Raw genomic sequence first — 16665 nt, 5'->3', positions numbered from 1 at the left:
CACTACCCAAACCCCACTGCACTACCTTAATCCCTAAAACACATACTCCAGCACGACCCCCTACACCACACAAACACCACTGCACTACCCTAAACTCTAAAACACTATCCCAGCATGAACCCCTATACTACACAAACACCACTGCACTATCCTAAACCCTAAAACACTACCCCCAGCATGACACCCTACACTACACAAACACCACTGCACTACCTTAAACCCTAAAACACTACTCCCAGCATGACCCCCTACACTACCCAAACACCACTGCACCACCCTAAACCCTAAAACACGACCCCCTACACTACCCAAACACCACTGCACTGCCCTAAACCCTAAAACACTTCCACCAGCACGATCCCCCTTCACTACCCAAACACCACTGCACTACCCTAAACCCTAAAACACTACCCCCAGCACGACCCCCTACACTACCAAAACACCACTGCACTACCCTAAACTCTAAGACACTATCCCAGCATGAACCCCTATACTACCCAATCACCACTGCACTATCCTAAACCCTAAAAGACTACCGCCAGCATGACCCCCTACACTACCCAAAACACCACTGCACTACCCTAAACCCTAAAACACATACTCCAGCATGACCCCTACACCACACAAACACCACTGCACTACCCTCAACCCTAAAACACTACCACAAGCATGACTCCCTACACTACCCAAACACTACTGCACTACCCTAAACCCTAAATCTAGCCCAGCACAATCCTCTACACTACACAAACACATTTGCACTACCTCAAACCCTAAAACACTACTCCCAGCACGACCCCCTGCACTACCCTAATACCACTGCACTACCCTTAACCCTAAAACACGACTCCCTACACCACACAAATACCACTGCACTACCCTAAACCCTAAATCTTCCCCCAGCACGACCCCCTACACTACACAAACACCACTTCGCTACCCTAAACTCTAAAACACTACCCCTAGCACGACTCCCTACACTACCCAAACCCCACTGCACTACCTTAAACCCTAAAACACATACTCCAGCACGAACCCCTACACCACATAAACACCACTGAACTACACTAAACTCTAAAACACTATCCCAGCATGAACCCCTATACTACACAAACACCACTGCACTATCCTAAACCCTAAAACACTACCCCCAGCATGACACCCTATATTTCACAAACACCACTGCACTACCTTAAACCCTAAAACACTACCCCCAGCATGACCCCCTACACTACCCAAACACCACTGCACTACCCTATACCCTAAAACACATACTCCAGCACAACCCCTACACCACACAAACACCACTGCACTACCCTAAACCCTAAAACACTACTACCAGCACGACTCCCTACACTACCCAAACACTACTGCACTACCCTAAACCCTAAATCTACCCCAGCACAAACCTCTACACTACACAAACACATTTGCACTACCCTAAACCCTAAAACACTACCCCCAGCACGACCCCCTGCACTACCCTAACACCACTGCACTACCCTTAACCCTAAAACACGACCCCCTACACTACACAAATACCACTGCACTACCCTAAACCCTAAATCTACACCCAGCACGACCCCCTACACTACACAATCACCACTTCGCTACCCTAAACCCTAAAACACTACTCCCAGCACGACCCCCTGCACTACACAAACACCCCTGCACTAACCTTAACCCTAAAACAAAACCCCCTACACTACACAAACACCACTGCACTACCCTAAACCCTAAATCTAACCCCAGCATGACCACCTACACTACACAAACACCACTTCACTACCCAAAAACACTACCCCCAGCACAATCCCCCTTCGCTACCCAATCACCACTGCACTTCTCTATGCCCTAAAACACTACCACAAGCATGACTCCCTACACTACCCAAACACTACTGCACTACCCTAAACCCTAAATCTAGCCCAGCACAATCCTCTACACTACACAAACACATTTGCACCACCTTAAACCCTAAAACACTACTCCCAGCACGACCCCCTGCACTACCCTAATACCACTGCATTACCCTTAACCCTAAAACACGACCCCCTATACCACACAAATACCACTGCACTCCCCTAAACCCTAAATCTTCCCCCAGCACGACCCCCTACACTACACAAACACCACTTTGCTACCCTAAACACTAAAACACTACTCCCAGCACGACCCCCTACACTACCCAAACACCATTGCACCACCCTAAACCCTAAAACACTACTCCCAGCATGACCCCCTACACTACCCAAACACCACTGCACTACCCTAAACCCTAAAACACATACTCCAGCACGACCCCTACACCACACAAACACCACTGCACTACCCTAAACCCTAAAACACAACCACCAGCACGACTCCCTACACTACCCAAACACTACTGCACTACCCTAAACCCTAAATCTACCCCAGCACAAACCTCTACACTACAGAAACACATTTGCACTACCCTAAACCCTAAAACACTACCCCCAGCACGACCCCCTGCACTACCCTAACACCACTGCACTACCCTTAACCCTAAAACACGACCCCCTACACTACACAAATACCACTTCACTACCCTAAACCCTAAATCTATACCCAGCACGACCCCCTACACTACACAAACACCACTTCTCTACCCTAAACACTAAAACACTACTCCCAGCACGACCCCTACACTACCCAAACACCACTGCACCACCCTAAACCCTAAAACACGACCCCCTACACTGCCCAAACACCACTGCACTGCCCTAAACCCTAAAACACTTCCACCAGCACGATCCCCCTTCACTACCCAAACACCACTGCACTACCCTAAACCCTAAATCACTACCCCAGCACGAACCCCTATACTACACAAACACCACTGCACTACCCTAAACCCTTAAACACTACACCCAGCACGACCCCCTACACTTCCCAAACAGCACTGCACTACCCTAAACCCTAAAACACGACCCCCTACACTACCCAAACAGCACTGCACTACTCTAAAGCCTAAAACACTACACCCAGCACTATCCCCTAGACTACACGAACACCACGGCACTACCCTAAACCCTAAACCACTACCCCCTACACTACACAAACACCACTGCGCTACCCTAAACCCTAAAACGCTACCACCAGCACGACCCCCTACGCTACAGAAACACCACTGCACTACCCTAAACCCTACTTCTACCCCCTGTAGAACACCCTACACCACACAAACACCACTTTACTACCCTACTCCCTAAAACACTACCCCCAGCATGACCCCCTACACTACACAAACACCTCTGCACTACCCTAAACCCTAAATCTACCCCCAGCATGACCACCTACACTACACAAACACCACTTCACTACCCTAAACCCTAAACCACTAATCCCAGCACGACCCCCTACACTACCCAAACACCACTGCACCACCCTAAACCCTAAAACACGACCCCCTACACTACCCAAACACCACTGCACTACCCTAAACCCTAAAACACTTCCACCAGCACGATCCCCCTACACTACCCAAACACCACTGGACTGCCCTAAACCCTAAAACCCTACACCCAGTATGACCCCCTACACCACACAAACACCACTGCACTACCCTAAACTCTAAAACACTATCCCAGAATGAACCAGTGCACTGCTCTAAACCCTAAAACACTACCACAAGCATGACTCCCTACACTACCCAAACTCTACTGCACTACCCTAAACCCTAAATCTAGCCCAGCACAATCCTCTACACTACACAAACACATTTGCACTACCTTAAACCCTAAAACACTTCCACCAGCACGATCCCCCTACACTACCCAAACACCACTGGATTGCCCTAAACCCTAAAACCCTACGCCCAGTATGAACCCCTACACTACCCAAACACCACTGCACTATCCTAAACCCTAAATCTACCCCCAGTGCGACCTCCTACACTACACAAACACCACTGCACTATCCTAACCCCTAAAACACTACCCATGCCCGTCCTCCTATACTACATAAACACCACTGCACTACCTTAAACCCTAAAGCACATACTCCAGCACGACCCCTACACCACACAAACACCACTGCACTACCCTAAACCCTAAAACACTACCACCAGCACGACTCCCTACACTACCCAAACACTACTGCATTACCCTAAACCCTAAATCTACCCCAGCACAAACCTCTACACTACACAAACACATTTGCACTACCCTAAACCCTACAACACTACCCCCAGCACGACCCCCTGCACTACCCTAACACCACTGCACTACCCTTAACCCTAAAACACGACCCCCTACACTACACAAATACCACTGCACTACCCTAAACCCTAAATCTATACCCAGCACGACCCCCTACACTACACAAACACCACTTCGCTACCCTAAACCCTAAAACACTACTCCCAGCACGACCCCTACACTACCCAAACACCACTGCACCACCCTAAACCCTAAAACACAACCCCCTACACTACCCAAACACCACTGCACTGCCCTAAACCCTAAAACACTTCCACTAGCACGATCCCCCTACACTACCCAAACACCACTGCACCACCCTAAACCCTAAAACACAACCCCCTACAGTACCCAAACACCACTGCACTGCCCTAAACCCTAAAACATTTCCACTAGCACGATCCCCCTTCACTAACCAAACACCACTGCACTACCCTAAACCCTAAAACACGACCCCGTACACTACACAAACACCACTGCACTACCCTAAACCCTTAAACACTACACCCAGCACGACCCCTACACTTTCCAAACACCACTGCACTACCCTAAACACTAAAACACGACCCCCTACACTGCACTACTCTAAACCCTAAAACACTACACCCAGCACTATCCCCTACACTACCCAAACACCACTGCACTACCATAAACCCTAAAACACTATACCCAGCACTATTCTCTACACTACCCAAACACCACTGCACTACCCTAAACCCTAAAACACGACCCCCTACACTACACAAACAGCACTGCACTATCCTAAACCCTAAAACAGTACCCCCAGAACAACCCCCTAGACTACACGAACACCACGGCACTACCCTAAACCCTAAACCACTACCCCCTACACTACACAAACACCACTGCGCTACCCTAAACCCTAAAACGCTACCACCAGCACGACCCCCTATGCTACAGAAACACCACTGCACTACCCTAAACCCTACATCTACCCCCAGTAGAACCCCCTACACCACACAAACACCAGTTTACTACCCTACTCCCTAAAACACTAATCCCAGCACGACCCCCTACACTACCCAAACACCACTGCACAACCCTAAACCCTAAAACACGACCCCCTACACTACCCAAACACCACTGCACTACCCTAAACCCTAAAACACTTCCACCAGCACGATCCCCCTACACTACCCAAACACCACTGGACTGCCCTAAAACCTAAAACCCTACGCCCAGTATGACCCCCTACACTACCCAAACACCACTGCACTATCCTAAACCCTAAATCTACCCCCAGTATGACCTGCTATACTACACAAACACCACTGCACTATCCTAAACCCTAAAACACTACCTCTGCACGTCCTCCTACACTACACAAACACCACTGCACTACCCTAAACCCTAAAACACTACCCCCAGCACGACCCCCTACACTACCAAAACACCACTGCACTACCCTAAACTCTAAAACACTATCCTAGCATGACCCCCTACACTACGCAAACACCACTGCACTACCCTAAACCCTAAAACACTACCCCTAGCACGACTCCCTACACTACCCAAACCCCACTGCACTACCTTAAACCCTAAAACACATACTCCAGCACGAACCCCTACACCACACAAACACCACTGCACTACACTAAACTCTAAAACACTATCCCAGCATGAACCCCTATACTACACAAACACCACTGCACTATCCTAAACCCTAAAACACTACCCCCAGCATGACACCCTACATTTGCAAAACACCACTGCACTACCTTAAACCCTAAAACACTACCCCCAGCATGACCCCCTACACTACCCAAACACCACTGCACTACCCTAAACCCTAAAACACATACTCCAGCACAACCCCTACACCACACAAACACCACTGCACTACCCTAAACCCTAAAACACTACTACCAGCACGACTCCCTACACTACCCAAACACTACTGCACTACCCTAAACCCTAAATCTACCCCAGCACAAACCTCTACACTACACAAACACATTTGCACTACCCTAAACCCTAAAACACTACCCCCAGCACGACCCCCTGCACTACCCTAACACCACTGCACTACCCTTAACCCTAAAACACGACCCCCTACACTACACAAATACCACTGCACTACCCTAAACCCTAAATCTACACCCAGCACGACCCCCTACACTACACAATCACCACTTCGCTACCCTAAACCCTAAAACACTACTCCCAGCACGACCCCCTGCACTACACAAACACCCCTGCACTAACCTTAACCCTAAAACAAAACCCCCTACACTACACAAACACCACTGCACTACCCTAAACCCTAAATCTAACCCCAGCATGACCACCTACACTACACAAACACCACTTCACTACCCAAAAACACTACCCCCAGCACGACCCCCTACACTACCCAAACACCACTGCACCACCCTAAACCCTAAAACACGACCCCTACACTACCCAAACACTGCTGCACTGCCCAAAACCCTAAAACACTTCCACCAGCACAATCCCCCTTCGCTACCCAATCACCACTGCACTGCTCTAAGCCCTAAAACACTACCACAAGCATGACTCCCTACACTACCCAAACACTACTGCACTACCCTAAACCCTAAATCTAGCCCAGCACAATCCTCTACACTACACAAACACATTTGCACCACCTTAAACCCTAAAACACTACTCCCAGCACGACCCCCTGCACTACCCTAATACCACTGCATTACCCTTAACCCTAAAACACGACCCCCTATACCACACAAATACCACTGCACTCCCCTAAACCCTAAATCTTCCCCCAGCACGACCCCCTACACTACACAAACACCACTTTGCTACCCTAAACACTAAAACACTACTCCCAGCACGACCCCCTACACTACCCAAACACTATTGCACCACCCTAAACCCTAAAACACTACTCCCAGCATGACCCCCTACACTACCCAAACACCACTGCACTACCCTAAACCCTAAAACACATACTCCAGCACGACCCCTACACCACACAAACACCACTGCACTACCCTAAACCCTAAAACACAACCACCAGCACGACTCCCTACACTACCCAAACACTACTGCACTACCCTAAACCCTAAATCTACCCCAGCACAAACCTCTACACTACACAAACACATTTGCACTACCCTAAACCCTAAAACACTACCCCCAGCACGACCCCCTGCACTACCCTAACACCACTGCACTACCCTTAACCCTAAAACACGACCCCCTACACTACACAAATACCACTTCACTACCCTAAACCCTAAATCTATACCCAGCACGACCCCCTACACTACACAAACACCACTTCTCTACCCTAAACCCTAAAACACTACTCCCAGCACGACCCCTACACTACCCAAACACCACTGCACCACCCTAAACCCTAAAACACGACCCCCTACACTGCCCAAACACCACTGCACTGCCCTAAACCCTAAAACACTTCCACCAGCACGATCCCCCTTCACTACCCAAACACCACTGCACTACCCTAAACCCTAAATCACTACCCCAGCACGAACCCCTATACTACACAAACACCACTGCACTACCCTAAACCCTTAAACACTACACCCAGCACGACCCCCTACACTTCCCAAACAGCACTGCACTACCCTAAACCCTAAAACACGACCCCCTACACTACTCAAACAGCACTGCACTACTCTAAAGCCTAAAACACTACACCCAGCACTATCCCCTACACTTCCCAAACAGCACTGCACTACCCTAAACCCTAAAACACGACCCCCTACACTACACAAACAGCACTGCACTACCCTAAACCCTAAAACAGTACCCCCAGTACGACCTCCTAGACTACACGAACACCACGGCACTACCCTAAACCCTAAACCACTACCCCCTACACTACACAAACACCACTGCGCTACCCTAAACCCTAAAACGCTACCACCAGCACGACCCCCTACGCTACAGAAACACCACTGCACTACCCTAAACCCTACTTCTACCCCCTGTAGAACACCCTACACCACACAAACACCACTTTACTACCCTACTCCCTAAAACACTACCCCCAGCATGACCCCCTACACTACACAAACACCTCTGCACTACCCTAAACCCTAAATCTACCCCCAGCATGACCACCTACACTACACAAACACCACTTCACTACCCTAAACCCTAAAACACTAATCCCAGCACGACCCCCTACACTACCCAAACACCACTGCACCACCCTAAACCCTAAAACACGACCCCCTACACTACCCAAACACCACTGCACTACCCTAAACCCTAAAACACTTCCACCAGCACGATCCCCATACACTACCCAAACACCACTGGACTGCCCTAAACCCTAAAACCCTACGCCCAGTATGACCCCCTACACCACACAAACACCACTGCACTACCCTAAACTCTAAAACACTATCCCAGAATGAACCAGTGCACTGCTCTAAACCCTAAAACACTACCACAAGCATGACTCCCTACACTACCCAAACACTACTGCACTACCCTAAACCCTAAATCTAGCCCAGCACAATCCTCTACACTACACAAACACATTTGCACTACCTTAAACCCTAAAACACTTCCACCAGCACGATCCCCCTACACTACCCAAACACCACTGGATTGCCCTAAACCCTAAAACCCTACGCCCAGTATGAACCCCTACACTACCCAAACACCACTGCACTATCCTAAACCCTAAATCTACCCCCAGTGCGACCTCCTACACTACACAAACACCACTGCACTATCCTAACCCCTAAAACACTACCCATGCCCGTCCTCCTATACTACATAAACACCACTGCACTACCTTAAACCCTAAAGCACATACTCCAGCACGACCCCTACACCACACAAACACCACTGCACTACCCTAAACCATAAACACTACCACCAGCACGACTCCCTACACTACCCAAACACTACTGCATTACCCTAAACCCTAAATCTACCCCAGCACAAACCTCTACACTACACAGACACATTTGCACTACCCTAAACCCTACAACACTACCCCCAGCACGACCCCCTGCACTACCCTAACACCACTGCACTACCCTTAACCCTAAAACACGACCCCCTACACTACACAAATACCACTGCACTACCCTAAACCCTAAATCTATACCCAGCACGACCCCCTACACTACACAAACACCACTTCGCTACCCTAAACCCTAAAACACTACTCCCAGCACGACCCCTACACTACCCAAACACCACTGCACCACCCTAAACCCTAAAACACAACCCCCTACACTACCCAAACACCACTGCACTGCCCTAAACCCTAAAACACTTCCACTAGCACGATCCATCTACACTACCCAAACACCACTGCACCACCCTAAACCCTAAAACACAACCCCCTACAGTACCCAAACACCACTGCACTGCCCTAAACCCTAAAACACTTCCACTAGCACGATCCTCCTTCACTAACCAAACACCACTGCACTACCCTAAACCCTAAAACACGACCCCGTACACTACACAAACAGCACTGCACTACCCTAAACCCTAAATCACTACCCCAGCACAAACCCCTATACTACACAAACACCACTGCACTACCCTAAACCCTTAAACACTACACCCAGCACGACCCCCTACACTTTCCAAACACCACTGCACTACCCTAAACACTAAAACACGACCCCCTACACTGCACTACTCTAAACCCTAAAACACTACACCCAGCACTATCCCCTACACTACCCAAACACCACTGCACTACCATAAACCCTAAAACACTATACCCAGCACTATCCTCTACACTACCCAAACACCACTGCACTACCCTAAACCCTAAAACACGACCCCCTACACTACACAAACAGCACTGCACTACCCTAAACCCTAAAACAGTACCCCCAGTACAACCCCCTAGACTACACGAACACCACGGCACTACCCTAAACCCTAAACCACTACCCCCTACACTACACAAACACCACTGCGCTACCCTAAACCCTAAAACGCTACCACCAGCACGACCCCCTATGCTACAGAAACACCACTGCACTACCCTAAACCCTACATCTACCCCCAGTAGAACCCCCTACACCACACAAACACCAGTTTACTACCCTACTCCCTAAAACACTAATCCCAGCACGACCCCCTACACTACCCAAACACCACTGCACCACCCTAAACCCTAAAACACGACCCCCTACACTACCCAAACACCACTGCACTACCCTAAACCCTAAAACACTTCCACCAGCACGATCCCCCTACACTACCCAAACACCACTGGACTGCCCTAAAACCTAAAACCCTACGCCCAGTATGACCCCCTACACTACCCAAACACCACTGCACTATCCTAAACCCTAAATCTACCCCCAGTATGACCTGCTATACTACACAAACACCACTGCACTATCCTAAACCCTAAAACACTACCTCTGCACGTCCTCCTACACTACACAAACACCACTGCACTACCCTAAACCCTAAAACACTACCCCCAGCACGACCCCCTACACTACACAAACACCACTTCACTACCCTAAACTCTAAAACACTATCCTAGCATGAACCCCTATACTACACAAACACCACTGCACTATCCTAAACCCTAAAACACTACACCCAGCATGACACCCTAAACTACACAAACACCACTGCACTACCTTAAACCCTAAAACACTACCCCCAGCATGACCCCCTACACTACACAAACACCACTTCACTACCCTAAACCCTAAAACACATACTCCAACATGACCCCTACACCACACAAACACCACTGCACTACCCTAAACCCTAAGACACTACCATAAGCATGACTCCCTACACTACCCAAACACTACTGCACTACCCTAAACCCTAAATCTACCCCAGCACAATCCTCTACACTACACAAACACATTTGCACTACCTTAAACCATAAAACAGTACTCCCAGCACGACCCCCTGCACTACCCTAATACCACTGCACTACCCATTAACCCTAAAACACGACCCCCTACACCACACAAATACCACTGCACTACCCTAAACCCTAAATCTTCCCCCAGCACGACCCCCTACACTACACAAACACCACTTCGCTACCATAAAACCTAAAACACTACTCCCAGCACGACCCCCTACACCACACAAACACCACTGCACTACCCTAAACTCTAAAACACTATCCCAGCATGAACCCCTATACTACACAAACACCACTGCACTATCCTAAACCCTAAAACACTACCCCCAGCATGACACCCTACACTACCCAAACACCACTGCACTACCCTAAACCCTAAAACACATACTCCAGCACGATCCCTACACCACACAAACACCACTGCACTACCCTAAACCCTAAAACACTACCACCAGCACGACCCCCCTACACTACCCAAACAGCACTGCACTACTCTAAACCCTAAAACACTAGACCCAGCACTATCCCCTACACTACCCAAACACCACTGCACTACCCTAAACCCTAAAACACTATACCCAGCACTATCCTCTACATTACCCAAACACCACTGCACTACCCTAAACCCTAAAACACGACTCCCTACACTACACAAACAGCACTTCACTACACTAAACCCTAAAACAGTACCCCCAGCACGACCCCCTAGACTACACAAACACCACGGCACTACCCTAAACCCTAAACCACTACCCCCTACAGTACACAAACACAACTGCGCTACTCTAAACCCTAAAACGCTACCACCAGCAGGACCCCCTACGCTACAGAAACACCACTGCACTACCCTAAACCCTACATCTACCCCCAGTAGAACCCCCTACACGACACAAACACCACTTCACTACCCTAAACCCTAAAATCTTATCCCAGCATGACCCCCTACACTACCCAAACACCACTGCACCACCCTAAACCCTAAAACACGACCCCTACACTTCTCAAACACCACTGCACTACCCTAAATCCTAAAACACTTCCACCAGCACGATCCCCCTACACTACCCAAACACCACTGGACTGCCCTAAACCCTAAAACCCTACGCCCAGTATGACCCCCTACACTACACAAACACCACTGCACTATCCTAAACCCTAACTCTACCCCCAGTATGACCTCCTACACTACACAAACACCACTGCACTTCCTTAATCCCTAAAACACTATCCCCAGCACGACCCCCTACACTACCAAAACACCACTGCACTACCCTAAACTCTTAAACACTATCCCAGCATGAACCCCTATACTACACAAACACCACTGCACTATCCTAAACCCTAAAACACTACACCTAGCATGACACCCTACACTACACAAACACCACTGCACTACCTTAAACCCTAAACCACTACCCCTAGCATGACCCCCTACACTACCAAAACACCACTGCACTACCCTAAACTCTTAAACACTATCCCAGCATGAACCCCTATACTACACAAACACCACTGCACTATCCTAAACCCTAAAACACTACACCCAGCATGACACCCTACACTACACAAACACCACTGCACTACCTTAAACCCTAAAACACTACCCCCAGCATGACCCCCTACACTACCCAAACACCACTGCACTTCCCTAAACCCTAAAACACATACTCCAGCATGACCCCTACACCACACAAACACCACTGCACTACCCTAAACCCTAAAACACTACCACAAGCATGACTCCCTACACTACCCAAACACTACTGCACTACCCTAAACCCTAAATCTACCCCAGCACAATCCTCTACACTACACAAACACATTTGCACTACCTTAACCCCTAAAACACTACTCCCAGCACGACCCCCTGCACTACCCAAATACCACTGCACTACACTTAACCCTAAAACACGACCCCCTACACCACACAAATACCACTGCACTACCCTAAACCCTAAATCTTCCCCCAGCATGACCCCCTACACTACACAAACACCACTTTGCTACCCTAAACCCTAAAACACTACTCCCAGCACGACCCCCTACACTACCCAAACACCATTGCACCACCCTAAACCCTAAATCACGACCCCCTACACTACACAAACACCACTGCACTACCCTAAACCCTAAAACACATACTCCAGCATGACCCCTACACCAAACAAACACCATTGCACTACCCTAATCCCTTAAACACTACCCCCAGCACTACCCCCTACACTGCCAAAACACCACTGCACTACCCTAAACTCTAAAACACTATTCCAGCATGAACCCCTATACTACACAAACACCACTGCACTATCCTAAACCCTAAAACACTACCCCCAGCACTACCCCTTACACTACCAAAACACCACTGCACTACCCTAAACTCTAAAACACTATTCCAGCATGAACCCCTATACTACACAAACACCACTGCACTATCCTAAACCCTAAAACACTACCCCCAGCACTACCCCCTACACTACCCAAACACCACTGCTCTACCCTAAACCCTAAAACACTACCCCCAGCATGACCCCTGCACTACCCAAACACCACTGCACTAACCTTAACCCTAAAACAAAACCCCCTACACTACACAAACACCACTGCACTACCATAAACCCTAAATCTACCCCCAGCACGACCACCTACACTAAACAAACCCCACTTCACTACCCTAAACCCTAATACAGTACCCCCAGCACGACCCCCTACACTACCAAAACACCACTGCACTACCCTAAACTCTAAAACACTATTCCAGCATGAACCCCTATACTACACAAACACCACTGCACTATCCTAAACCCTAAAACACTACACCCAGCATGACACCCTAAACTACACAAACACCACTGAACTACCTTAAACCCTAAACCACTACCCCCAGCATGACCCCCTACACTACCCAAACACCACTGCACTACCCTAAACCCTAAAACACATACTACTACATGACCCCTGCACCACACAAACACCACTGCACTACCCTAAACCCTAAAACACTACCACAAGCATCACTCCCTACACTACCCAAACACTACTGCACTACCCTAAACCCTAAATCTACCCCAGCACAATCCTCTACACTACACAAACACATTTGCACTACCTTAAACCCTAAAACACTACTCCCAGCACGACCCCCTGCACTACCCTAATACCACTGCACTAACCTTAACCCTAAAACACGTCCCCCTGCACCACACAAATACCACTGCACTACCCTAAACCCTAAATCTTCCCCCAGCACTACCCCCTACACTACCCAAACACCACTTCGCTACCCTAAACCCTAAAACACTACTCCCAGCACGACCCCCTACACTACCCAAACACCACTGCACCACGCTAAACCCTAAAACACGACCCCGTACACTACACAAACACCACTGCACTACCCTAAACCCTAAAACACTACCCCTAGCACGACTCCTTACACTACCCAAACCCCACTGCACTACCTTAAACCCTAAAACACATACTCCAGCACGACCCCCTACACCACACAAACACCACTGCACTACCCTAAACTCTAAAACACTATACCAGCATTAACCCCTATACTACACAAACACCACTGCAGTATCCTAAACCCTAAAACACTACCCCCAGCATGACACCCTACACTACACAAACACCACTGCACTACCTTAAACCCTAAAACACTACCCCCAGCATGACACCCTACACTACACAAACACCACTGCACTACCTTAAACCCTAAAACACAACCACCAGCACGACTCCCTACACTACCCAAACACTACTGCACTACCCTAAACCCTAAATCTACCCCAGCACAAACCTCTACACTACACAAACACATTTGCACTACCCTAAACCCTAAAACACTACCCCCAGCATGACCCCCTGCACTACCCTAACACCACTGCACTACCCTTAACCCTAAAACACGACCCCCTACACTACACAAATACCACTTCACTACCCTAAACCCTAAATCTATACCCAGCACGACCCCCTACACTACACAAACACCACTTCGCTACCCTAAACCCTAAAACACTACTCCCAGCACGACCCCTACACTACCCAAACACCACTGCACCACCCTAAACCCTAAAACACGACCCCCTACACTGTCCAAACACCACTGCACTGCCCTAAACCCTAAAACACTTCCACCAGCACGATCCCCCTTCACTACCCAAACACCACTGCACTACCCTAAACCCTAAAACACGACCCCGTACACTACACAAACAGCACTGCACTACCCTAAACCCTAAATCACTACCCCAGCACGAACCCCTATTCTTCACAAACACCACTGCACTACCCTAAACCCTTAAACACTACACCCAGCACGATCCCCCACACTTCCCAAACACCACTGCACTACCCTAAACCCTGAAACACGACCCCCCTACACTACCCAAACAGCACTGCACTACTCTAAACCCTAAAACACTACACCCAGCACTATCCCCTACACTACCCAAACACCACTGCACTACCCTAAACCCTAAAACACTATACCCAGCACTATCCTCTACATTACCCAAACACCACTGCACTACCCTAAACCCTAAAACACGACTCCCTACACTACACAAACAGCACTTCACTACACTAAACCCTAAAACAGTACCCCCAGCACGACCCCATAGACTACACAAACACCACGGCACTACCCTAAACCACTACCCCCTACACTACACAAACACAACTGCGCTACTCTAAACCCTAAAACGCTACCACCAGCAGGACCCCCTACGCTACAGAAACACGACTGCACTACCCTAAACCCTAAATCTTCCCCCAGCACGACCCCCTACACTACACCACATAAACAACACTTCCATACCCTAAACCCTAAAACATTACACCCAGCACGACCCCCTACACTACCCAAACACCACTGCACCACCGTAAACCCTAAGACACGACCCCCTTCACTACACAAACACCACTGCACTACCCTAAACCCTAAAACACATACTCCAGCATGACCCCCTACACCAAACAAACACCACTGCACTACCCTAAACCCTTAAACTTTACCCCGAGCACGACCCCCTACACTACCAAAACATCACTGCACTACCCTAAACTCTAAAACACTACCCCCAGCATTACCCCCTACACTACCCAAACACCACTGCACTACCCTAAACCCTAAAACACTACCCCCAGCATGACCCCCTGCACTACCCAAACACCACTGCACTAACCTTAACCCTAAAACAAAACCCCGTACACTACACAAAGACCACTGCACTACCCTAAACCCTAAATCTACCCCCAGCACGACCACCTACACTACCCTAACACCACTGCACTACCCTTAACCCTAAAACACAACCCCCTACACTACACAAATAGCACTGCACTACCCTAAACCCTAAATCTACACCCACCACGACCCCCTACACTACACAAACACCACTTCGCTACCCTAAACCCGAAAACACTACTCCCAGCACGACCCCTACACTACCCAAAAACCACTGCACCACCCTAAACCCTAAAACACCACCCAAACACCACTGCACTGCCCTAAACCCTAAAACACTTCCACCAGCACGATCTCCCTTCACTACCCAAACACCACTGCACTACCCTAAACCCTAA

The sequence above is a fragment of the Triturus cristatus genome, chromosome 1_1, assembly GCF_964204655.1.
Source record: "Triturus cristatus chromosome 1_1, aTriCri1.1, whole genome shotgun sequence".
NCBI lineage: Eukaryota > Metazoa > Chordata > Amphibia > Caudata > Salamandridae > Triturus > Triturus cristatus.
This window is presented reverse-complemented; position numbering follows the sequence as displayed.